The 26,788-nt window shown below is 48.1% G+C and overlaps 1 protein-coding gene across 1 annotated transcript in view; it reads left to right on the plus strand.

Annotated features, from left to right (window-relative positions):
• LINGO1 (leucine rich repeat and Ig domain containing 1) overlaps positions 1 to 26,788 on the plus strand; it is a 470,336-nt gene that overhangs the window by 42,870 nt on the left and 400,678 nt on the right. Inside the window, exon 2 of the mRNA XM_043493665.1 lies at positions 13,227 to 13,426. The gene's annotated coding sequence lies outside the window, so the exon portion shown is untranslated. The remainder of the gene's footprint in view (positions 1 to 13,226; positions 13,427 to 26,788) is intronic.

The raw sequence follows: 26,788 nt of genomic DNA on the forward strand, positions 1-26,788 counted from the left end.
GACTCCCACCACGACATCACCCATGTTGCTCACACTTCTAAACTTAATCCAGAGACTCTCAGGTTTTTCTGCAGTTTCATACTTGAGCTCTGAGCAGTCATACTGCTCTCTTACATACATTGCAACTCCCCCACCTTTTCTGCCCTGCCTGTCCTTCCTGAACAGTTTATATCCAACCATGACAGTACTCCAGTCATGTGAGTTATCCCACCAAGTCTCCATTATTCCAATCACATCATAATTCCTTGACTGTGCCAGGACTTCCAATTCTCCCTGTTTGTTTCCCAGGCTTCTTGCATTTGTGTATAGGCACTTGAGATAACTTGCTGATCGTCCCTCTTTCTCAATATGAGGCAGGAGCCCTCCCCTTTCGCGTGCTCCTGCTCATGCTTCCTCCCAGTATCCCACTTCCCCACTTATCTCAGGGCTTTAGTCTCCTTCCCCCGGTGAACCTAGTTTATAGCCCTCCTCACTAGGTTAGCCAGCCTGCTTGCGGTGAAACTTATGGGTATACAAGACAAATCAGACTCCTGAAAGGGGCACAGTAGTCTGGAAAGGTTGAGAGTCACCGGTGTGGAGTTACAGCAACTTCTGGAAGAACAATGTTTCTGGGAGCACAGCTGCTCGACAGCCCTGCTCAGGAATTTTTTGATGAAACTTTTTTTGTTGAAACAGAAACATTTTACAGGAATGGGTCAGTTTTGACATTTCTTGCCTTGAAACATTTTGTGGGGAGGGCAGTGGGGGAGGGAGGGGTTAGAAATTGTTGAAAGATCCCCAAAATATTGGGTTTTTTGTTTGAACTGATTTTTTGTGTGTGTTTAAAAATGTAACCTAATTATAGTACACGTTTTTCATCTTAAAAATGGTCAAAATCAAAACAAAACACTTTGAATGACCTGAATTGCAATTTCTTTTGGATTTTTGGTTTGTGGAAAATTTTCAAAACTTTGACTTCTTGTCCTGATTTGGGATGAGAAAAATTCCAAAATCTCAAATTTTCATGGGATGGGAAAACCATTTCCCACCCAGCTGTACTACTGGAAAGGGTGTAACCCCCTGCCCCCGAAGAAGATAGTTAAATATATGCCGTTTTACAATCTGATATACGTTTGCTTTTTATAGAAGGTGTTATAAATAAAGTAAGTGCCATTTTTCTGCCAGCTGCCCCTCAACCCAGTCAGAGTTAATGGCTGATTTCTTATAGGAGTCTCAGCAGCGCTGGATTCGGAGAGGTTTGGAAAAGGAGAGGGTAATTGCTTGACTGAGCCATCATGGGACCGTTATCCAGGCATGGAGTAAAACATGGAGGTGTTTGAATGGAGAGTTGACAAATGGACAGATGAGGCTGGCCTGAAGATGTGGTGCAATGAGACTGAAGAGAATGAGGAGGGATGGGCAGAGTTGTGAATGGTCTGGAAGGTGCGAACAAGAAGCTGGAGTTTGATTTTTAAGGGGTTAGAGCTAGAGTCTCCATTAAATCTACTTGGGGCTTCACTATTGCCAATCTGTTTTAAGAACATAAGAACGGCCATAGTGGGTCAGACCAATGGTCCATTTAGCCCAGTGTCCTCTCTACAGACAGTGGCCAATGCCAGGTGCTTCAGAGGGAATGAACAAAACAGGAAAACATCAAGTGATCCATCCCCAGTCATCCACTCCCAGCTTCTGGTAGACAGAGGTTTAGGGACACCCAGAGCTTAGGGTTGCATCCCTGACCATCTTGGCTAATAGCCATTGATAGACCTATCCTCCATGAACTGATCTAATTCTTTTTTTTAACTCCGTTACAATTTTGGCCTTCACAACGTCCCCAACAACAGCATTTTGCACTCCTTTTGCATTGATGTAAATGGCAATAAGGACATTTTACAGGAAAGGTGCTCAGGTATTCTAGTGATTGGGCAGCAGCACAAACCCCACAGACAGAGGCTATGAAAGAGGGGAATCCGTTTAAGTAATTCAAAAGGGGGTGATGGAGTTGGAGCATGAGCAGGGAAGATGACTATAAACCTCTTACTGCCAACTGGCAAAGAGCTCAGAGGGAGCTGCATAGGAGTCACAGAGATCTCTGGAGTCTGGTATGTATATTCTAGCTCACCAAAGAGTGTTATGTGAGGTCTCAGATAAAAGCTGGTGTCACATTGGTCATCGATATCATTGTAAAATGCACGCATGGATGATGTGTACAGAGTGATGTGTGCAAATGGAAGATTGGGTTCCTAAGGTCTGTGTCTAGGGACTGGTGACCAGCAAAGGTGAAAAACAGGTTTTCTGTCAGATGAGAAATGTTTATCTAGCTGGCTGTTTACATGTCAATTCAGTATTGTCGAGTTCACAATAGTCTCCTCTCACCACTCTGAGCAGAATGCTAATGAAGGATTGTGAAAACTTCAGAGAGAGAAAAGTAACAGGGAAAAATGAAGCACTAGGGGTGTGTGGGGAACTCTGTCTTGAGTCGCATGCCAGGGTTTTCTGTGGTATATTTAACTAAAAAGATCCTGGCCTCCTTCACTGAAGCTGTCTGTTTACTTCAAGTTTGCTTCATGAAAAAGGGGTCTGTCTTGACCCAGGTTTGGTTGAAAATGCTAGAGAAAACTCTGGGCAAGATGAGCTTCTTTAGACACAAGGTAACCTGTTAAGTTTAGTCTCTAGAAAGTGTGTTATGATTTTCTTTCACCTGTAACCAGTTCCCTCACTCACTATTACTTAAATCTCTGTTCTTTGTTAATACATTTATCCTTGTTTTCACTATAAATATAGAGAAGTGCAGTGGTGTTGAGCAAAGTCATGGCCCTGAGCTGAATCTTGCAAGCTAGTGTACACTGTTCGTTTGGGAACAGCAGTCTGGGTAATTGTGTCCATGTCCAGTGGAACAGAGGCTGGACTCTACAGGGAAATCTTGGAGGGCTCAGGGATTGGTGTGCGTACAGGTTAGCAATGGACAGAGTGTTGCCAGAGGCTGGTGGAGTCGGGCAGCTGACCCATAGCAGGTACAGACCTGGCTTCTTCATGCTAAAGACAGATGGTGGGGAGGTGCCTCCGGGGAGTGTCCCAGGAGGTGATGGAGTCGGAGTCTGAGCAGAAAAGATGACCATAGCAGCTGTGTTTTGAGCAGACTGTAGAAGGGACAGATGGATGGCAGGAGGCAGAGGCCAGCCAGGATAAGGAGGAATCTGTAATGACCAAGACAGGTAACTATGAGGACCGGGACTGAGAGTTTCGGGCTGTCTGGACAGAAGGAAACCTATGAATCCTAGGAAGGGGATGGAGAAAGAAATGGCAGGATTTGGACACAGCCTGGATACGCAGGGCAAGGAACTGAAGGTGGCTTCTAGGAAGATGGGGACACTGTCAGCCGTGATAGAGCCTGGGGGAGCGGAGCAGGTGTTGGCGGAAAGTTCTCTTTTGGCCATGTAATGACAAGTTAAGCAGCGTCATTTGAATGGTGAGTCTCTCTTGCGGAACAGCCAGCCCTGGTCTATACACCGCTCATGATGCTGTCATTAAATGGGATGGAGGGGCGGACAAAGAGGTGAAGTTTGTCAGATAAATTACTCGTGGTGAATTGCTCGCTCAGCTCTAATTGAGTCTTGATGTCTGAAGCTTCTACCTCCTTGTTTGGATCGCTTGCTTTTCTGGAGAGCGTGGGCCCTTTTTTTGTCCAGACAGGGTCATCAGCATCCTGGCTGAGTACTTTGGAAAGCCAGGCCTCAACAGAGGAAGCAGAATTTGCCATTTTATCACCTTCCACTAATTCCACTATTCTGATATTCTTCCTACTCAGCTGGCTTTCTACGGTCCTGAGGTGGAATTTTAAGCCTTTATTTTCTAGTGTGGGAGAAGTAGCTACAATAAGTCCTTTATCTGACCTGGTTATTTTTATGGGGTATTTCATCATCATGCCTCAGCTTGTCAGCTCTGTCAAAGCCTGGAAACTCTGGTCTCTGCCCAAGCATAGACTTGAACGTCCTCGTGTTTAGTGACATAGTCACTCTGGCTAACCTTTTCTCCTCTTAATCTTTGCAGGAAGACCTGCAAAAGTCCCACTAAAGGGGAGCAAACAGAATTTGGTATGTGTTTGTGACATTCACCCGAAGGTGGACTGAAAACTATCACTGTTAGAATTTCTGGCCTTATTCTTTAGTAGACAAGATTGGGGCTCTGTCCATATATTTGTGCACACACACACACACACACACACACACCTCTGCCCCCAAAGAGCTTATAACTGAAATAGACAAAGGAAGCATTGCTATCTCCATTTTACAGAGACTTGCCCAAGTCACACAGGGTGTGTATGGTTGAACCCAGGTCTCTTAAGATTCACTCTTGTGCCTTAGCGACAATGCCAGGCTTCCTCTGACTTAAACCTCACTGACTGAGGACAGAGGCCACAATAGGCAAGGTGCTTGTCTAGTGCTCCAAACATCAAGTAAAACACCATAAACTCCCTGCGGCCACAGGCTCAAATGCCAGCAGAGCTGACACAGATTTTCATCCTTCTGCGGTAGGTGAAGGGAATATCATAGGGCCAGAGTGTCTTTAGGAGGTGACTTCATATTAGTGCTGTGGAGACATCGAGGACCATATGATCATTTCCATAAGAGCAGGACTTGGGTCCCAGGCTCCCTGTCCCCGATTTCCCCTTCTTCCGCTCCCCCCTCAAGGTGGCTGTATTTCAGTGGTTCTGCCTGTGCTCTTTGGCCTGAAAGGTGTTACAGAAACAATGGGCCAAATCCTCAGCGGATGTAACACAGCCCAAAACCTGTAGTTTATTCCTAAGTATTCAACTATTCACTGGAAACTGCCCTAAAACATAGCTCTAATAAGCTGGGTTTGGGATTTGCTGGCTGATAAATTTCTATCCAAAAACTCTTTGAGGGAGGGGAAAAAAATATTGGCAAAAATCTTCCTGACTGTTTTTTTCACCAGCTCTTGTTGGTGGATTTCTTTAGCTCTGCACGGTCTTCCAGGACTTGGCTTGATTAGGGAGTACTGGGTGGGGATGTGAGATTTGCTTTCCCCATGTGAGGTGGAAGAGCAGGGAAGGCTTTAGAAAGGGGCAAAACTACCCAATCCACTCCGCAAACCTCCAGGGCAGCAGACAGGCGAAGGAAAGGAGAGGGCAAGAGGTAGCAGCTTGCAAAATTAATATAAATGGCCTAATTCCTGTGTCAGAGGAGCGGAGAGTTTCTGGTTTTATTGCGTCTGGAGGAGGGTTGGGGGTTTGGGCCAGGCTGATCAGATCCACTAATATAACCCCAGCCTCACAACTGTTGCAAAGACAGACCAAATCGAGCAAACCCCCTCTTGTCCAAAGGCGAGCTCCTTTATCCTCAAGGGAGAAAGAAGTGATCAAAGAGGTTTGCCTGATCCTGAGACTGGATTGCAATAATCAGAATCCCCAGAGCCTTTAGAGTTGGGAAAAGGAAGAAAGCTACCTAGAAACTAACATGAGACAGTGAGAAACTAGAGAGATGTAAAGGAACCTGTTGCAGAGTTGTCATAGCTGCGGCTGGGAGACCAGCCTTTGGAATCCCATGTACTGGGGCGGCAGTGTCAGGGGCTGGTATAATTTTCAGATGGATTAACCCTAGGTCCCAGCATTAGCACAGCCGTGTCAGGGCACGCCCAGGGTAGATTTCAGGGAGCTGAGTCCTTGATCTCATGCAGCCCCCAGGAGGCTGAACGTGTGGCTTTCTGGGAGATTAGCCCTCAATCCTTCAGTGTCTACGACTTGGACAGTGGCTTCAGATAGCGGAACGGCTGGCTTTCCGCGTGCGTGGGGATTAGCTGTTGAGTAACAAAGGAAATCAGCAACGGAGGGTTTGATGTTGTGTTCTGAAGAGCTGCCTGCTCTGCATGCTGGGCATTTGCTGTCTGGCTATTTTGTTGCCTAAGGCGGACTCCCCCGTGGACGGGGAAGCTTCTCCAGGGTGGATGAGTATTGGAGTCGCTGCAGCTCTTTATGTGGGAGTCAAGCAGAAATAATTAGGGAGGTGAAAAGGCAGCAGCCATTGTCATGGGTGGGGGGCCCAAAATACTGCAGGATGCTGTTAATTGCTCCTAGAGAGCCAGAGTCAGGTGTTTAAATAAATATTGAGGCCTGCCAGCTGGGGGAATGAATTCAGGCTGAGCTCGCTGCTGCCTGCCGAAATATGCTGCAAAGAGTCTGGCAGCGTCCGGACAATGCATCCAGCAGGAGAGATGGCTAATTTTGCTTTTGCCGGAGGCAATTATGCTTTAAATCTCTCCCTGGGGTGGCAGCTGCTTTGGCTTAAAAATCATATGACCAAACAAGCTAGGCCTTTCCACTCAGCCAGAGGGATCTGTTGTTTATAGTGACCTAGGTTTCAGCTGGAGGCTGAGCTCCTTTGTCCTTTAGCTGGCACATTGAGGGCAGTGGCAGTGCAAGTTCCCCCCCTCCCCCAGGGTGAGAGGGGCTTTTAGTCTGCATGGTTCAGTCTCTGACCAGGTGGCCAGTTGCTCTTATGTGGAACTGTGCCTTAGGACACACCAGTTGATTACCCAGCTGCTGGGAGGTAGTGACCACTGGCAGTCGATCCACAGCATAGGTGAGGGTAGCTTTAATTTGTACCCAGGTGGCCCTGGCTCCTATAGGAACAGCCAACAACCCCTGTCATGCCATCCTGCCAGTCCTGGAATGCCCGTCCTGGGGGCTCTTGCGGGAGAGCGGGGTAGGTGCAGTGGCTCCCTGCACTAAGGGAATTCCCCTGGCAAGGGGGGTGTCTAGTGGCATTGTTACCCCTTGGTGCCCACAAAGGGGCTGTATGGCAATAAAGAACTAATCCCAGAGGCTCATGATTGCCTAGGCCTGAGCCATTCAGACAGCTTTGCTCTGTTGCAGTGAATAATTCTCTGCAGCGTGTGTGTAATAACGTGAACCCCGTCCACATGAGCCCCTTATTCCCCCCGCAGAAGACAGTGACTTGGCTCAGAGTACTGCAACTTCTGCCTGGTGGAGAACTAGCTTTTTCAGGACCATTTGTTCTATTTAACAGCTTGATTTTGGAGTTGAGTTGATGTGTGTAGAGTTGACGCTGACTCACCGACTCTTGTATGGCTTTTATTGGAGTACATGCACACCCAGGGCTTATTGCAATTGGTGCTTGTAAAAACAATGGAAGCAATCATTAATTAGCTTTAACAGCAGGCTAGGTACAGGCAGGGATGGAGATAAGGAGCTATGTTTAGAGGACAGACTAAGGGAATTAAATTGGGTGTAATTTACGTGCCATGGCCCAGATGAGCTGGGAAATCTTGTGGTCCCTCCATAAACTTACATAGTGCACTTTTCCTGAGCTGCTTTTCCTTTCCGCCTTCTCTTCCAGCCTCCCAGTGTGTCCATGATGCCACCTTAGACTGTCAGATCCAGGGGCCAAATGCAGAACTGGTGTCTGTAGCAGAGGAGATGTAGGTTATGTGTTGGTCAGTAGTTATGAGACTTAGGATATGTCTTCACCAGCAACATTAAAGCGCTGCTGCATCAGCTCTTTAACATGGCTGTGTAGTCACGGCACCAGCGACTACAGGGTAAAAAACCTACCCCCACGAGGGGAATAGCTACCAGTCTGGTTCGCTGTCTATTCTGGCACTTTTCAGCGCTGAAACTTGCAGCGGTCAAGGGGTGTTTTTTCACACCCCTGAGCGAGAAACTTGCCGTCCTGTAAAGTGCCAGTGTAGACAAGCTCTTAGAATCACCTCTGCATATGGCCCAAATATCTTGTCCTGGATAGTTTACAGTCTAAATAAGGCCCATATTGCAAGGACATGTTCTACAACAAAAGATACAAAGAGAGATTTTCTGTCTACAGCCTCATTACATTCCAGGCTCCCCTGGCTCTTTGGTTTTTAAGAGTATTTGATGAAATCCATATCTGTTCCCTACTTGAAATCATCATTCTCTTCTCCCTGTGACATCATAATTGTTTTCATAGCAACCAGTTGTAAGGTGACAAAAGGAAGATTTTATCTTTGGGTGGGGTTGAGGAGGCGGAGAGAGACTGCAGAGGCCCATAACTGGTTAAACACAGGTGCTGATTGCATGCAGTTATCAATATCCTAAACTGGATCTTCTCTTCCACCCTTTGCCCTGCCTGCATTTAGGAAGTGCCCCTCCATTATCTAGTGAAATTAACAGCCAGCCATTATAGATTCATAGATACTAAGGTCAGAAGGGACCACTCTGATCATCTAGTCCCACCTCCCGCACAGCGCAGGCCACAGAATGTCACCCACCCACTCCTATGAAAAACCTCACCCATGTCTGAGCTATTGAAGTCCTCAAATCATGGTTCAAAACTTCAAGGAGTAGAGAAGCCTCCCTCCAGTCAACCATGCCCCATGCTACAGAGGAAGGCAAAAAAAAACCTCCAGGGCCTCTCCAATCTGCCCTGGAGGAAAACTCCCTCCCAACCCCAAACATGGCAAACATTAAAACAGCTTAGAAACAGATCAAGAGCACCTTGCATCCCAGTAATTCAAGAGTTAATTACTCAACCCTCACTCAAGTCAGCTGGATTCTCTTCTTCTTGGAACATAACCCTGCTGGCTGCATATCCACGTTCTTGCGTGGAATGGATTCTTATTCTTTGCTCTTCATTTGCCACTCTGTGCAAGGATCATGATCAGCAAATATAATTGCAGCAACTGGATCACAGGTCTAGAGATTTGGGAGAATCCTTTGCAAATATTTGCAAGTCTCTGCACTGAACCTTGTGACTATGTTGTGAAACCTAAGGCTGAAAGTAATTGGCAATTTGAGCTAGGATGCCAGACCCAGGACATAAATTGCAAGAGGTTGTGCACACCTGCTACAAAATACCTACATAAAAAGACCTCACTTACACAGGCTTGGATCAATCTCTCCCCTCTCCCCACAAAGCATGCAACCTGGTGGGGATGTTAAACTATGATACACTTGACTGACTCCATTCTTGGATCATATCCTTCCCATTAAAAGGTGACCATAGATCTATTACATGAACCTGCAGCTAAACGGTTTTGAGGTAGTCTTATATGCTAGAGCAAAAGTGACTAAAAGAGGAGTTTGCATACTTCACTGTGGGCTACAAAACAGTCAAACTGCCTTTTCTGTGAGAAGCTATGGCTATCTTCCAAAAGGGGTAAGTAACTCTCAAGGGCTGGAGGGTCAGCTGGTCCCACCTCTTGAATACAAAAGGCAGTCTTCCCAGCCTGCATCTCCTTTTACACCAGGAGGGAGGAGCTGGAGGGAGATTGTGAGATCTGTGGTGTTCTTTAGTAGCTCTTTTTAAACTCCCCTGGAAGTTTAGTCTTGAGTAGGCAATAGAAGACTGCTTTGTTCCTCTAGGCAGAATTCCTCTCATTGGCAGAGAGAAGCTCTGTTCTACATAGCTGGGCTGCAGGTCCCCAAAGTCCTCTGCTCTCATTTCCATGTGTGTGAGAGATATATACATGCACACGGCGCGCCTCTTCAAAGCCCCTCATTGGATGGGAGCTTCATCAGCTTCCAGCCAGACCAGTTTGGTGACTTGGCCTAACTAAGGGACAGTGGACAAACACTGCAGCTGGAGGCAGCACATAACTGGAAAAACTTTACCCTAGACAACACACCCTCTCATGTGGGTTCTGCATCTTCCTGAATAGAAGGATGGAGATGGCTGGCTGCTTGAGTTTGCCCCTACTTAGAAACCTGCAGCCGATTGGCTCTGTCCTTCTCTTGCTTTTACAAGACAGATGATTGCAGGCTGTTATCTTCTGGATCTCCTGGCCCTCAGTCCTTGGTGTGTTAGCTAAAGGTCCACAAGCAAGCAACCCCCTATGATGACTATATTACTTTGGAACTGAGATTTTTCCCCTTCTCAATATCTTCCCAGCCCTGACTGCCTCTGCAGTCAATTCAGATGGCTTCAAAGAAATTGGGGCATATTATTGGATGGACATTACCCTTCCAGGCAGGCAATAACCCTCTGACTCTTCTTTTAATTATGACCCCTCTGTTTTGCTTTGTTGCCCTAATAATTTTACACTTTGTCTCTATTAAACCATGTTCTTCATTTGCAAATCGGGTCACTTGAGGTCCGAGGCCATCTGAATTTGTTAGGTTGGGCGTTGTTATTTGTTGAACTTCTAGTGCTGAGCTTTACTGGTGGAATGTGAGATCTCTGATGTTATAAATGAGCAAGAGCCCCATACTGACCCCTTGGTAACTGAGCTAGAGACGTCCATTTTCATCTCCTTGCTGCTTGTTGGGGTTAGCCAGCTCCTGGCTAATGCACTGTCTTAGTCATGGCTCTTTAGCCCTTAGGCTGCTAATCTTTATATCTATTTAATGCCGCCTGCATTGATAATTTTTTTTAAATGAAGTGAATACTGTTTGTGATGATGAAAGGCACTGGGATGACAGCATGATAATCTTCTGACTGTACCACCAAGGCAGGGGCAGTTTAATGTTCCTCAAACCATCTTTCTCTGGTTCTGTTGGGAGGTGAGGGAGCTGTTTAGTATTCATGTCCACTTGGGTCTTGTCCACACAGTGGGGTAGTGTGCTCTACTGGATGTGATTTATAAAGCACACTAATATTTTGCACATTAATTGGTCTGTGTAGACCCTGCTGGTGTGCTTTAATGTAGTGCTGTTTCAAACAGTATTATGTTAAAACCCACTAGAGAACCTTTAGTGCATACCATGTTAGCGAGCTTAAGAAATAATCCTCTCCCACCCAGGGGCCACAGGTTTGTATAAGTTTTGGTGGTGCCCAGAATGAGTCCAAGCCCCACCCCCCCCCCACCTGCCTAAGGCTCTGGGAGGGAGTTTGGGTGTGGGAGGGGGTTTGGGGTACAGGCTCTGGGAGGGAGTTTGGGTGTGGGAGAGGGTGGGCTCTGGGATGGAGTTTGGGTGCTGGGTGCAGGCTCTGGGCTGGGACGGGGTTGGGGTGCAAAAGGGTATGTGGGAGGGGGTTTGGGTGCGGGCTCTGGGCTGGGACAGAGGATTGGGGTGTGGGAGGAGGTGTGAGGCATGGGGCTGGGCTGGGCATGAGGAGTTTGGGGTGCAGCAGGCAGGCTGCCCCAGGGCTAGGGCTGGGGGCCAGAGAAGAGGACTCCCCCAAGCCCTCTCCTCTCCGGCAGCAGCGAGCTCCAGTGGAGAGGGTCCCTGGTCCCATTCCCCCACCCCCCAAGTTCCACCGGCAAGACACTCACCAAAGCCTCCCCAGGCTGTTGCTCAGGAGGTCAAGCCAGGATAAGCCCCCACCTCGGAGATGCCTGCTGGGGTGGGGGGGGGCTGTCATGCGCCTCTTCCCCTCCCTCTGCAGGCGAAGCAGCTGCCTCAGCCTGCCCCTGGAGTAGCTCCCTTGTAGCCAGCAGTGGCCAGCGAGGGAGTGCAGTGCAGAGTGGCAGGGGGCAGCGGCCCGCTACCCAGGGCAGGCAGGGACACTTGGGGAAGGTGCGCGGGGGTGGCAGGCGGGGTCGGGGGATGCTCAGGAGGAGGTGTGCAGGGGTGGCAGGTGGGGCCGGGGGAGAGACCCGGCCCAGAACATTGTTAGAGCCAGGCCCCCGGGTCCTGAATTTGCTGGAGCCCGGGCACCAAGGGCCTACACAACTCGCTGCCCCTGCTCCCACCACACCCAGGAATGCGCATTACCCCACTGCCTAGACAAGCTCTTGGTCTTGGCCTCTTTCTAGGCTGGCAAGGGCTCTATTTGTGATGATTTCTCTGAGCCCCTGGTGGGGGAGGAGATGGGACTTGGTTTTAATGAATCTAAAGAGGATTCAGTATTGCTATCTCCAAGCATTCAAAAATCATGAATTGAACCCCTCCAAAATTATAAGATTGGCTTAAAAATCATGAAAAAATCTGGGTTCTTTTTCTTTTGGTTTCTGAGCCTTTAGGGTGCACTTGGTTCATGTTCTCAGGCTTTTCTGCTCCACCATAAGGGCTAGAAACTTGTATTTTTAAATGAAAGATGAGATTTTCTTGTAGTCGCATGATTCCTGGATCTTGGACTTTAAGAAAAACAAATACAATGAAAGGGGTCAACACTGAGGATTCCTTCTTGAGGGTACTGGATGTGGGCAGACCCAGTGACTCTGCAGCTGCCAGACCAACTAAACAAAACTTGGGCTGCCTAATGTCACCAGCCTCATTCTCTGTAAACAATGACATGGATGAAACAGTTGTGGAAGGAGCTCCCGGCTACACTGCACAAGGAACCGGGCTGTGCCCTCCAGTGTATTGCAGATAGGCCATCAAACAGCCATTGTGCAATATCCTTATGTTCCCTGCCTGTCAGACCCTATCAATAGTATCTCTGAAGAAGGAGGTAGTTAATCTCCCTACCCAGGAGTTGGAATGTGTTTGTTTTATATGCCTGGACCGTTAAACCTGAAGAGGTACCCCAGGCTGCCTTTCCTAGAGCTTGGCTGTCAGTGTTAATGGGTTACAACATTTGTGTCCCTCACAAATCCATCCTGGCTGCTCCCAGAGCCAGTTCTAGGGGCGGGTGAGCAGGACAGTCACCCTGGGTGCCAACTTCCTGGGTGTGTTGCACTGCTGAGCTGCTTGGAGATATATATAGTTGCTCTGCTCTGATTGGCTGACTATTTTGGAGGCTTTTTTCCCCCCTCGGCCATTAAACAGCAATGTCTACAGAGAACCTAGCTCAGGTTAAGTGACAGTCTCAAGATGGAGGCTCCTACGGGATGAATCTCCTCACAGCCTTGCCCCTTCCCAGGCAGACTTTGTATACTGGGAGGTGAAGTACACAAAAACTGGGCTCCTAACTTAACAGGCCGGTTTGTATGTGGGTGCTGGGCGGACTTCTGTGCATGTACAAGTGTTGGTATGTGAATGTGTGTTTGTAGTGCATCTACACAGGATGCTGGCTGTCCTGTGCCAGGAAGGGGGTGATCACCCAGGGCACCAATAATACTAGGGACAGCTAAATGCTGTATGTCGGCCTGTGGCAGCTTGCAGGCGGGGAGGAGCTGAGATGCCTGACTGTTTGCCTAAGAAAGCAGTCATGCTGGAGCTGGCCGTGCGTGGGTGGGGGTGTGTGTGTGTGTAAGAGAGAACGTGTGGTGGTTTTGACCTTCCTCTGCCTTAACTGAACTAGGGAGATGATCACATTTGTCCAGCGTGAGTGACAAGGAAGGCCCCATGACCATTAGGCCACGTTGCTCAGATTGTGCTGCTAAATTTTGTGTTTCCTTTCTCACTTCAGCCTGCCGTGCCTGAGGGCCATGAGCTGTTCTCAACATCTGGAGACCCAAAGGAGCAGCCCCTCATCCTTGGGATCTCAGCACTTATAGAGGACTCCGCTGTGCCAAGAAGAGCCTTGCTGAAAGGAGCCCACCACCAGGAAAAGGCCAAAGGCTGCAGCCTCCTGTAGTCCCACCCAGGGTCTCTTGGGGCTCTCTGAAGGTAAGACCCATATTCATTCTCTTTCCTTGGCAAGCAGGCCTCCCTGTTGTTCCCCAGCTGAGGCCATTTGCTTCTTGGTTGCCTTGTGTCATGTCACATCCCGCATCACCTCATCCAATCCTTGCACTTCAGTGACAGATGTGGGCAAGGTTTGGCATGCGCGTCTGCTGCTCTGTGATGTGTTGGCCTGTGACTGTGCCATCCAGGACTTACAGGGGATTGTAGAGGGGAGTAGGACATGTGTAGATAGGTGAAATCTTCTGCGAGCAATGCAGGAATTCTCTCTCTGCTTTGCTTTTCAAAGGGGTAGAATCGGAGCAGAAAGACCCCCATTTTAACCCATCTTCTCTGTCTGCAAAGTCCAAGCCAGTGCTTATATTTGTGCCTTTTAGAGTATCCTTTGGTGGTCATAAAATGATGCAAAATCATGGTGAGTGGGCAGAGAACAGCCTGACTCTGAGCAAGCCCGCAGTAACCGACCAGTGTAGTAAGCCCAACCCTCATGTACAGTCCTTCAGTAACAAACCAGAAGGTTCAGGTAAGGTCCTGTAAGCAACCCGAGGGAGGATGGTTTTCTATTCTAGGAGCACTGAGAGGCTCAACCCAGATTGGCCTGTCTCTGTGCAGGTGCTGTACATACACCTAGTAAGAGAGAGCCCCTGCCTTCTAGACAAGACAGACTAAAGGTGGGTGGGGAAATGGGCACAGGGAAAAGTGAAGTGCTCAAGTCTGAAGTTTGTTAATATAGCGCCGTCGCCATGGGCCATTGCACATAATACAATAAATAAATAAAAGGTGAAAAACAACACAACTTCAGAGAACAGATACAAATTAAAACCACAGGATTAGCCCTTCCCTAAAATTAGTGACACCTTTCAAATCCGCACGGGAAGGTGAAGTAACTTGCATGTGATCACGCAACGGAGGAGTGGCAAAGGCAGGAATGCAACGCAGGTCTTCCAAGTCCTGCGCTAGTGCCCTGTCTGCTAGCCTACACTGCCTCCCAATAAGAAATGGGGTTGAACAGCCTTATGGTGATGACCTAGTGCACTCAGTCCAGCCCCCGTGAGCAACTCGACAATACAGGTCCCTTGCCCCAGCTTCCTGCAGGTGGCCATGCTGGTACAGAAAGGGTTAACAATAAGCGCAGCTGCGTTAGGACAGAATGAAGCATAGGCCACTTGGATTCAAATGTTCCTGCACCCCTCTTTGTGCATGGAGTGGTGCTTCCACCACAGCAATCTCCCTCCTCATTAGACCCTAATGAGGCTGGGCTAGGGCTGGGGGAGCTGAATTGTTGTGATTGGTTCAGCTCTACGGATGTGCTTTTGACATAATTTTCTGCAATTTGTCTCAATAAAGCCCTTGAGAGTTCCTAGAATGGGCCCAGCCTTCTCTCCCCCAGCAGAGGCCTGGAGAGTATAGAAAGAGGCTTTCAGCTGGAGGCGGGCTAGGGGTGCGGTGCAGCTCGAATAGATGGAAAGCATTACGCTGGCATTGTCTGGAGATTAGCGGTGTTCTTCTCCTAGCAAAGGGACACATGCCCTATCATTAAAGCACAGGGTGCTCCCACATGCTCCTTCTCTCTCTAACCATTTTTCTTCTCTCTCACATGCTTCCAATCCCTCCCGTCTGCCCTCTGCACTGAGTAGATTTTAGAGGGGGTGAATGGATGCACTTTTGGGGTGCTAATGTCTTGTCTTCATGAGGAAAAAGGGGTGTTCTTAACTCGAGGCAAAATCCGGGCAGTTAACACTACTTAGCAGGTTGAGTTAAAGATTGTTTTCTTGCCCTAGAGGATTGTTAGCCTATAGGGCAACCTAGTCTTCTAACTTGGTAACTTGTGAGCAAACTGCCATCTTCACTGGGATTTTACCAAGAGTTAAGAGCACCCCCCCTTTTTTTTTCTCCCTAGTACCCATCCGTTGCAGTTCAGCCAGGGTGCCCAGTGCATTTATAGCCCAGCCCGCCTGCTTGCTCTGAGGGATGGCGGAGCAGATGCACCCAGCCAACCCCTGGGCAGGCCAGTAGTTACTGTATGCTGCTGAGCTGCCTTGGTTTGATGCGGGCAGTGTGTGCTCATGCAGGGTGCACTGCAGGGGGGCGCCTGAAGGGGAGCTTCTCTGGGTCCGGTGTCGTGGGGAGCCTGAAGCTGCTGCCTTCAAACTGAGGGTGTGATTCTCTACGACTGAGCACCTTGTGTCATCGCTTGCAACAGTACAAAGCAGCAGAGAGTCCCCCAGACAGGCTGTGCAGAAGCTGTGCCCAGGAGGAAGTGATGACACCCCAGCTGCAAGGCAGTGGACAAACAGGCCCCAAGAGGCTGACTGAGAGGAAAGATTTCAACAGCGGTGTATGTGTGCATGTATGTCCTGTGGGTGGTTAGGAACATAGAGATTACTAGACTGGATCACACCCTCGGTCCATCTTGTCCAGAGTCCTGTCTCCAGCAATGGCCAGCAGCATATGTTTCAGCAGGGTTTTGTGCACCTTCCTCTGTTGACAGATGTGGGATGGTCTACCCCCAGGAAGGTCTCGCCTTGTAGTTAGGGACTGGATTAAGCTGTGAAGCAGGATGCATTATATTCCTTCCAAAAACTCTGGTTGCTTTAACAATCCTAAATCTGGATAGTCTCGTTATCCATTTCCATGTCCAGTCCCTCTCTGAGGGATTATTAATGTCCATGCACATCCTACAGAGAGAGTATCTGAATACATCTGTGTGTGGAAGCTGCAAAAAATCACCTCTGGTTTCCATGTTAAAGCAAATAATGACTGACTTACAGCTCCAGATCTGCCATGCATAGAGAGAGGATTTGGGGAAAGTGCTTCATGAGCTTGTGCCGTGGGACAGTGAGGGCCATGGAATAAACATGGGATAAAATCCCCGCAAAGTTTACAGCTTATCCCCGGGTGCTAGCCAATACATACCTGCTACGCATAGTATTACTGGAAATGTTGGGAAGCAAAATTAACTGAATGTAGTATTATACTCTCCCCACAATGCTGTTCACCCAGGTCCAATATCCCATGACCCCTCCGATTAGCTGAAGTAAACTTCGTCTTAATTAGATAGGAAAACTGCCAGGATCAGGACATATGGGTGTTTTACCATAGCAACAGGGAGGGAGGTTCTCTTGCAGGCTGGTACTGGAATGTCCTAAAGGAGAAGGACAAGACATAGGATTGTTCTACCCTGGTACAAAGCTAGGAGGTGCCTTTGTGCCCCTTAGTCCATGGAATGCATGTGTTCAGAGCAAAGAGATAAGGGGTGCACCACGGAACCAGGAAAACAAGGGAGAAAGCTCATGGGTTAAATCTAGTTTCAGATGAGGCACATGGTGCCTTTTTACATGTAAACAGGATGGGTGTAAGAAGGATCGTCTTAGGAGGCAGTGCAGGATAAGGATTATTATTTATTGTATGGATTGCAGTGCTGGCTAGGCTCCACCTGAGGGCATTGTGGTAGGTGTTGTACCAGCACAGTGAGAGACAGTCCTTGCCTCAGAATAGACAAGATGGGAAGCAGAGGCAGGGAGAGATGGAATGACTTGCCCAAGGTCACTCAATAGATCAGAGGCAGAGCCACCAGGTGTGAGAGTTTTGGGAAGGAAGATGTCTCGGCTTTGCCACTGCTAGATTGTCCCAGTAAGAATCGCCATCAGCTGTTCTGGCCTGGGCTGGTACAGGAGGAAAGACTCTCAGTTCCTCCAGCCCCAGCCCCAGCCCCTCCTGGCTGTCAGATGGACGGTGAGGGCAGTTCAGTGCAAAGTCTGGGAGCTTGCCTCATCTCTGAACATGCCCCAAAACCCTGGTTGAGAGTGGGGAGATCAGGGCTCTGCCAGGCCTGACCTGTCTGAGGGGGATTGGCTGCTGGGGTGAGTGGGGGTGATTGGACTGCCCACCTGAGGCTGGCGTTTCCCAGGATAGACTGTCTGCAGACTGCAGGGGATCACAGCTTCTCCAGGTCTGGCCTTCCCCAGCGGTCCACTTCTACCTCTTTCCCCTTTTCCTCGTTTGAGGCTGTTTTTTTAAGAGTTATTTGCCTCTTCTGCATTGCACCTTCCAGCCAAATGGCTTTTAAATTAAACATTCTGCTAACTCATTAAGCCCCTGTCCAGGTCACTTCCTGTGTGTGTGACTTATAGACCTGCTTTTAACATTTATTAACTGCTAAATCACTGTGGCTGGTCAATTGGAATCCTTCCCATTAGCTGCCTTGAGTGGCAGCTGGATGCCGGCCTTCTCCTTGAGTCTGGGGAAGGCTGAGGTAGGTCCTTCCTTGGTAGGTATCGGTCCAGCTGCACTCAGTCAGTCGCATGTTGCTCAAAAATGGACTGAAAAGGGGGGAAGGTGGAAAGCGGTTGGGGGAGTGGAAGAAAGGAGGGGAAGGCTTCAGATAAAAGATGGAGAATGGAAAAATGAAAAGATTTAATGAGGGAAGATCTGACAAAGGGATTGGAGAGAAACAGCAAGGAAAGGGGACCCTAAATAACACCTGGGGAGGTGGCTTATCACACACCTTCAATGCATTCTTCTAGGATCTTATGCCCTGTAATGCAGGTAAGGAATTGTGCCTTCATAAGGCACTAGAAGTGAGGGTCAGAGCCCCAGAGTTTGGGGCTGGATCAAAATGTCCTCCAAAGGGATGTCTTCATTTGGGGGATTTTGGTGTGAACCCATCTCCATAAGTACAGGAGTCAGGATGAGACTATTTCCAGAGCCTGAGAGCAAAGCAGAGTTCAACTCTATCAGACTCTCTGTGACCTTGAGCCCCGCCCTATCCGTACAGTGGGGAGACTAGCGCTGCTTTACCTTCCAGGGGTGCGAGAGGATAAATACACTAGAGATTATGAGCCACTCTGAGGCTGCGATAATGGGGACCAGAAAAATACCTTTGATAAATGGACGGTAGTTTGGGCAAGTAGAAAAGACTTCAGACTGCTGAGGGGTCGGAGAGAAATCCTAATTAGAGGTAAAAAGCTGGTATGTGAGACCCCAGCAATAGGAGCAGCTTTGATTTATTTCTGGTTTTTGTGTGCACTTGGTGCTTTCATTCGATAGGACTCGGCTGTGGTTTTTGCTGCACAATCAGGGCTAATGAGCACTCCCAGGAAATAAATTGCATCTTAAGCACAGCCTTACAGTGAAAAATAAACAGTTCCCTAGTGCTGAAGCTGCCTCGTCAGTGATCTCCGTCTCCCCTGAACTCACCAGTTCAGGAGGTTGAGATCAGAATCCTGCTCTGAAGTATTCTGGGGCAAGCAGAAGGAGCTGCCATCATGAATCTGACACAAACTCTATCCGGAATGGTGTAGCCCCCGATGATTCACCTGCTGGGATGTAATAGATGCCTATGTTTCACTTGTGGTGGGGCCCAAGTACAGCCCCATGTTGGTGGCTGCAAATCAAAGCAGTGTTTCATCCTAGCGGCTAGAGGACTTTGTTATTTCTATTAGTATTGTGGAGTGTGCTCAGGTGGTGTTTGGGTTCAGTTTGGCCATGGGTTCTCTGCATGGGAGAAAGATACAGGTTATTCCCCTGCCTTGTGTTATATCTGGTATCCCACACATCCCTATCCTATCCTGGCTGGGATGAGTGTCTGATTGGAGGTGGGCCATGTGGAGTGTGGAGTTCAAGGGGCATTGATTAGAAATGCATTGTCAAACAAAGGCTGAAATATTCCAACTCCTTGATGTAGAGCCGGGGATCCAGCAACTGGGCCATTTTCGAGGCCTATCCATGCTGCCTCTTTGAAATTGGCTTAATGATTCTAACTCGCTTAAAATCAGGCAGCCACGCTCATACCTCACGCCGGGGTTTTGCAAAGCTTGTTCCAGACTGTGTCTGAATCGTGCTATGATCTTAAACCTCAGACAAAGCTCTGATTTAAAGTGACTCACTGTCCCTCTGTGAACCATCTTGGAGCTGTAACTGGGCCATCATTGGGACTTAAACCTGGGACTTTTGATAGTGGAGCTAAAAGACTAGTTGGACTACTGTAGCAAACTCTCAAACCTCTGGTATGAACCATCAGTAGAGGGCAGCAAATGCTCCTTGCTCTCCTATGATTGGTGTGGGATCCTGTCCATTAGGTTAGCTCAAGTGAGCTAATTTAAACACATTTGGAAACGCCCCTCCACACCCATATACACATAGTTTGGCATATTTACAATGGTGTCAGCTAATTACATTGTTACTTAGGTGAGTGTTAAGAGGTTTCCAGTTGTACTGAGCTAACTGGATTTGGGGGTCCTCCCCGTTGTCTAGGCAGAGTCCTGGTGGATCTGAAATCCATACTTCTCCAGTTCCTCAGGGGGTAGAGTGAATTTGCTGCCCCGGCCTTTGGAAGTGATCTTGATAATACAGTTGATGTCACAACCGCTTTTGGATTCCCCAGTGGGGATGAGGCTTTAAATCGGCAATCCAGCCTGGACGTATTAGACCCCTGCAGCGTCCATAGGGACTACAGCCCTCGGATTAAACTGTGGCTGTCGCTATTGTCATACACACAACTAAATTTATCTAGCAGCAAAGCCAGCATCTTAAAGCCGTTGGTTCTGATGTACCCGTGATTTGCTGAGATCCGTGTCTCCTTTATCACTTCCCCGTCTGTCTCTCTCGCTCAAATCCCAAAGCAAAGACTAGAAATTTGCTTGCAAAGGGTTTTTTTTATGTTTCAGAGGTTGATGATAATCTGTATGCAAACACTAGCATGCACAGGATTGCAGCTAGAAAGCCAGCTAGCACACACAGACCTCAGCTGGAGCATCGCTTACCAAACACAATGTAGTGATCTGGCCAGTATGAAATGGTACAATATGGTGAAACTAGACACCCCTTAAACTATAGGGAATGGTGACGCACTTATTGGCTGTAAAGGAGCCTCCAGCTGACAACAGCCGCAGCTTTTCCCAGCAGGGAATGGTAGAGCAATGCAAGGTATGAGGGGATTCCGAGCTTTGGCAGCCCCCAGCTTCTTGTTGTAGAGGGAGGCAGTCTAGCCAAGTGGATAGAGCACTGGACTGGAGCTGCATCCTCAGCCTCTCCAAGCAAAAGGTGCTGTAGGGGAGAGTGATACATCAGGAAGGAAGTCCCAGCTGACCCTGGGTGTATACTGGGGCTGTGTTGAGCTTGGATGTTTTATAGCTAGTGCCAAAGAGCTGTTAAACTGTGAATAATGTGACAGCTTTTTTCGTCAGGAGTTCAAAGTATTGAGGGGGGAAGCTGTGTGTGTATGGGGGGTAAATTTAAAAAAAAAAACCTGAAAAAATGCCAGCAGAATATTTTACTCAATTCTCCCCAGACGTTTTTATGTTGGGGTTAAAAAGAAAACAACTTCCCAATTAAAGGATTTTTATTTGTAACATACCCTGGGAGGCCTTTCTAAATCAAGAGATTCTTTTGAATAATAAAAGTTTTATATTCAGGGGAATGGAGGGACTCAGGCAACAGGTGGCAGAGGAGCTTGGAAAGAGAGGAGGAGGAGGAGGAGTGCTCGGCTGTTGTGATGGAGGGGAGAGTGTGATATTCTATTCGTCGGAGCGCTTCTCTTCCCTGCTTTTAGAAATTTCTCATTTGACAGCCTCATCCTGTCTTTGTTCTCCTGGCTGGTGCAGTGTGCGTGTCTGGGGCGGGATTTCATTGCCAGGGTTGCATTCACTGTGGAGATGTTTTACATCTAGCAAATGAAACTGGTAAATGCTGATCCTGGGGAGAGGGGGCGTGGAGCTGGGCTGATGGCTCAGCTGACATTTTAGCTCCTGCCAGCTGTCTGAGGTGACTCCTGGAATATCTCCCTCCAGATCAAAGTGGATCTTGGCAGGTAGATTATAGTGGACAAAGCCTTTCCCCCCCACCATCAGGACTCTCACCATTACAGGGGCTTGCTGAAATGCATGGCTTGGCTGACGAAGTGCTCTGATGACCAAGATCCTAGCAATGCTGTATATTGTCAGGCTAAAGCAAATGGAGATACATGCAGTCAAAGGCCAGTGGTTCCCTGATGGTGATACTCGACAGAAGGAAGAACGGGTTTTGAAAGCAGGGTTTCCTGTAGCATGCATCTGGCAGTAGTGTTCAGCCTCATTCACATGAAGCTAGTAGACTCACTAGAGGCTTGAACCTGTGAAGTTCTGAGTGCCTCTTGCATTGTTTTGCTCAGCCTCTGAACACTCCCTGTATCACAGGCTTGGTCCCAAGAGCTGCAGTCACTTCAGTTCCCATGTGGCCCATGGCATCATACAGGGCATTCAGGACAGACTTCAGAGTTCCAAGGAGAATACAGCCTGTTTTGGAAGATGCCTGTTGCTAGGGTGACCAGATGTCCTGATTTTATAGGGACAGTCCCAATTTGGGGGGCTTTTTCTTATATAGGCAGCTGTTACCCTCTACCCTCTGTCCCAATTTTTTACACTTGCTTACTTTCTATACAAGACCACTTTACCGATGGGTAAACGAGGCACTGAGATGCTTACGTAACTTGTCTAAGGGGCTAAGATGAGGTGTAGGAAATAAGATCTGTGTTTTAATGCTGGTCTCTCTTTTGGGAATGTGGACAGTGTACTTGTCCTCTCTGAGCTCAGTTACCCCCTTTTTACCAATGGGGAAAGAGGGGAGGTAGGGCCCTTCTGTTGACCCACCCTGGTAGCAGGAATTCAAACCATGTGTAAAATCTGGTTTGACCACCTAGTGCTCAGCCCTATGCTTGATACACCAGCACAGGTGGCTAGTGGCTTTTCACACACCCCTGCAACTGGAAAAGCATTTTGTCTGACAGGAAGTTCCACTTCCTCCCAAAAATGTCTCTGTCTTGGAGGTTTTGTAAACTCCAAACCATGCAAGTTGTCCCTGAAGACACTGCTGTGACGACTGCTCAGTCTGCACCCTGCAGCTATAGGGCTTTGGTCTGTGCCACTGGGAGAGAGGCCTCCCAGCTGACTGTGCTGTGCTGAGCCCTCCTGCAAGAGCTATGGACACACGCAAGCTTCCAGCTGAGGAGTTTCCTGTTCAGAATTGTAGGCTACAGCCTGCCTCTCAGCCTGCACTGAATTCGGGGACATAGAGCAGGTCAGTGTGATGCCCTAGCCAGAGTAAGCAGTGCGTGTTGATCCCAGGGGATGGCATGAAAAGTGAGGAGAGGAAGCAAAACCTCATACAAAAGCCATGTGGGAGAGGCAAGAGAGAGGTGGGACAGACACTTGATGGTATAAAAAGACGAAACTGCCCTGGAATCAAAGGAGCTGTGCCCATGTAGGCCAACAGAGCATTTGGACGGGAGAGCGGTATGGCTGAGGGAGCCCATATGACATCAACTAGTTATGGTGTGTAGGTAGATTCATTGAAAGGGCCCTACCAAATTCACGGCCATGAAAAACACGTCACAGACCATGAAATCTGGCCTCCCCCCATGAAATTTGTATAGTATAGGGTAAAAGCACACAAAAGACCAGATTTCATGGGTGGAGCCTAGAGTTTCTCAAACTGGGGGTCCTGACCCAAAAAGGAGTTGCAGGGGGTGACAAGGTTATGTTAGGGGATCATGGTATTGCCACCCTTACTTCTGTGCTGACTTCAGAGCTGAGCGGCCCACCATCCCATACTACCCTTACTTCTGCGCTGCTGCTGCTGCTGGTAACGGCCCTGCCTTCAGAGCTGGGCTTCCAGCCAGCAGCCGCCACTCTCCTGCTGCTCAGCTCTGAACACAGCATCGCTGCCAGCAGCAACACAGAAGTAAGAGTAGCAATACCACAATCCCCCCCCTTACAATAACCTAGCAACCCCCCACACAACTCCTTTTTGGGTCAGGATCCCTACAATTACAACACCATGAAATTTCAGATTTAAAGAGCTGAAATCTTGAAATGTACCATTTAAAAAATCCTATGACCATGAAATTGATCAAAATGGACCGTGAATGTGGTAGGGCCCTACTTGTTGACTTTAAGGCTACAGGGGATCCTTATGATCATCTAATCTGACCTCCTGCAGAACACAGGCCAGAGAATTGAACCCAGTGCTCAAGGTTACCCAGCCGGCCAGTGGCAGAACCAGGAATAGAACCTGGGCTATTGCTCTATCGAATGGGCCACGCTGCCTGAACTTAGCTGGCTGTATTCCCACATCCCCTGTTCCCCAAATGATGACACACCTGCCCTGCCACTGCTCTGGTGTGACCTGTCCAGCCTGGTTCTGCAGTGCCAGAGTCTGTTGCATGCAATAAGCTGCCATACATTCTCCCTCACTCTTTCGTTTATTTCTTTGTTGTTGTTTTTTCTGCCCTCCTTCCTTTCTTTTAATATTACCGCAACGTGCCCTAGAATCCCAAGGTCATTCAAGGTGACTGGAGCGATTAATGGGTTTGCTGTCTTCTGCTTGTGTGCTTTGTGTGTGTTTTATATAGACTGCACCTGTGTGTCTTTTTCTCCCCCTCTCTCTCCTTTCCTTTTATTTTCTTGTCCTACTTTTCAAATCAGACTGCTGCTAGTGCTCCAGTAAATAAATTGAATTCTGAGAGACTGGCCTCTTCTAAAGGTCAACTGACTTCATGAGCAACTCTCCTTGAGCGTGGGGCATGTGTGTTTGGAACACTAATTAGGATGAGTTGCATGGTGTGTGCATTTGGGATGGCGGATGAGAGATGGAGTGAGAAGACTTGGACAAAGTGGTAAAGAGCCTTGGCAGTGATTTGGCGTGGACATGAACCTCAGGGCCACAGAGCTCAGGAAGGGAGGGACACAAGGTGGCTCTGTGCCACTTCTGCAGCACTTGGCTTCTGGGGACTGGTCTCATCCCTGATGGAAATTAGAGATGCCTCAGGGCTGCTCCAACCTTTGCTCAGCCACTTATGACCTCAAGGGGCCGTTTTAGCAGCAGAGAACAGCCAGAGCACAGAGGTGTTTCAGCTACATCCTCTATACCAGGGGAGATTGTGACATGTGATGGCAACGGGTCTACGCCCCTTGAGGATTTCCCCTCTGGAGGGGAAATTCCTGTGTGGCTGGTGAACATTGGCTTTCCTCCTACTCTGTGCTGCTGGAGTTTCACAAAACTCCTGTGAAATAGAGAGGTCACTCTCACCCTTCCAGGTGAAGCTGGAACATGCAATAAATGCCCCTCTCACCGGCTGCTAACCCCCATCAGACTTCCACAGCTGGAGACACAAAACTACACATAGAGATGCTTGTGCTTTTTTCCCTCCTGCATATCTGCTCTCCTTTAGAGGTGCAGAGGTTTGGAGTTTGGGAGTGGGGAGAGGTGCATGACAGCTGGACTTGTGGGGTATCTTGTAAATGGGTGGGTTATTTTATGCATCACTGCAAACAGCTAGGGAGTGAGGTCTAATGCTAGGTATAATTCAGTTGGGGAATACCTTGGGGTTAGCAGGGATAGGGCCAAGAAAGGGAAGATTCTGAGATGATTTAAATAGGAAGATTCTCCCTTCTTTTCTAATGGAAATTAAATGCAAAAAAACTACGTTGATATAACACTAATGCTGCAGAACTGACCACAAATGAGTCAGGAAGGGAAGGGATGAATTAAGGTTCATGTGGTAACTCGCAAATTGTATGCGCGGGGCCTAATTGTGCTCTCTCAGCACTGCAAGCCAACAGTTTTTACACCAGTTTCAACTCGGCACGAGCAGGCTCAGAAATGGGCCCACTGTTTTGTATGTAGGTTACCACTAAGAGTCTAAATAGTGAGAAAAGCTCTCTCTTGGAAATATGGGTAAGTTGAAGTTGCTGTGAGAAGGAACTCATTATTGTGACTTTTGGGCATTTGAATTTGTCGCCATTACGTGGCATTATTCTAGGGTTTTTACATGTAACATACGGAGTGTAATTTAAGACTTCTACTGGAAACTCAGCATTTTTGGAAAGAGGCACCTCATTATCAGGTTTTCTGCTTTGTTATCTTGGAGCATCAGGGATTTTTATAAATGTGGCAATAAGCCTTTGTAGTGTTCTCTGTACAATAGGCTGTCCTCCTTGAATAGAATAGTCTGTCTATTTCTTCTGCTCTAGGTAATCCAGTCCTAGTGGTGGTAATTTTATCCTTGCACTGTCTTTCCTTCAACCGAAAGAAAGGGGGAGATAGGTAACTGAGTGCATGTCTGACTGTTTCAATTCCTCAAGGATGGTGCCCCTTCCTCCATCCACTATAATAAAGGCTTTCTGGCCATCCTTAAAGGAATAATCATTCACACCATCCCTGATGAATGTGTGGGCATTGCCGTTAATACCCAGATTTTGTAATGAGCACAATGGTTTTGTGACCATTGTATTGATGGCACAATGAAATCCTTCCAGTAGGCATCAAGCAAATGCCGATGATGACTGTGAATATGCCCCCATAGGACTTGTCTAAAGGAGGCAGTGGTCTCTTTGTACTCTTTCAGAAGGCTGGTGTTCAGCTGCTCCTGCAAGCATCCCATCTCCGTCCTTTGTCTTGATGGGCTGGGTCGTCCTTCTTGGGTAGCTAGTCTGATCTGAAGAGGTTAATGTCTCCTCGCTGGTACCGTGTGCCATGGGCTCTTCTGACAGATGAGGAGCTGACTAGAGACTTGCCCAGAGGCACTCAGGAAATTTGTGGCAGGGTAGGGAATGGAACCCATGTCTCATGAGTCCCAGCTAGTCCATCTTCCTCCACGAGGTCTGTCCTGACCACTTATGGGCATTATAGTTTCCATGGCACTTTCCAGAAGAAATAGGATTGTTAGTGTTCTGGCTAAATTCCAGCCGTGGTAGCATGCTATATCCTTCAACCACCCACTCCCATGGTCTGGAACTGAGATTCCAAAAGGAGGAGCCGTGAGTAACATGACCCCATTTGCAAGAGATATAGTAATGGGATCTCTTTCCCTGAAATGGGTTCCTCTCCCTCTGTATCACTAGTACTGCTCCATCTCCCGCCCTGTTTCAATTGCTTTCCTGTCTCTCCTTCTCTCTTCCTTCACGTTCTCCAGTATCCTTCTCCTTTCCAATTTAGCTCCCGTATCTACCCACCTCCTCAGTGCTTCAAAGCAGTGGAAATGCAAGTTAAATTATCTTTGGTGTGTGCTCTGACTATGCTTCCATTTTTATTCCTAGAGGCAAAAATCTCCAAAATTTTTGATTTCACTGTCAAACCCTCCTGTGACTCCACGGCAACTCACTTTATTCTGATCACTCCAGCTTGATCATTAAGGGTCAGATACTGAATACCACCTTAGCCTGCAATTAATCCCATTGATTTCAATGGAATTACTCATAGAGGAGGCTGCAACTCACTGTGAGCAGTGGAATTGCAATCTGTTGCTAAGAATAAATGCCAGTTAATTAAATCTATGTCTCCTCGGAGTGAGAACCTGAAGACACTGAGATT

Source organism: Dermochelys coriacea, chromosome 10 (genome assembly GCF_009764565.3).
Source record: "Dermochelys coriacea isolate rDerCor1 chromosome 10, rDerCor1.pri.v4, whole genome shotgun sequence".
NCBI classification, from domain to species: Eukaryota; Metazoa; Chordata; order Testudines; family Dermochelyidae; genus Dermochelys; species Dermochelys coriacea.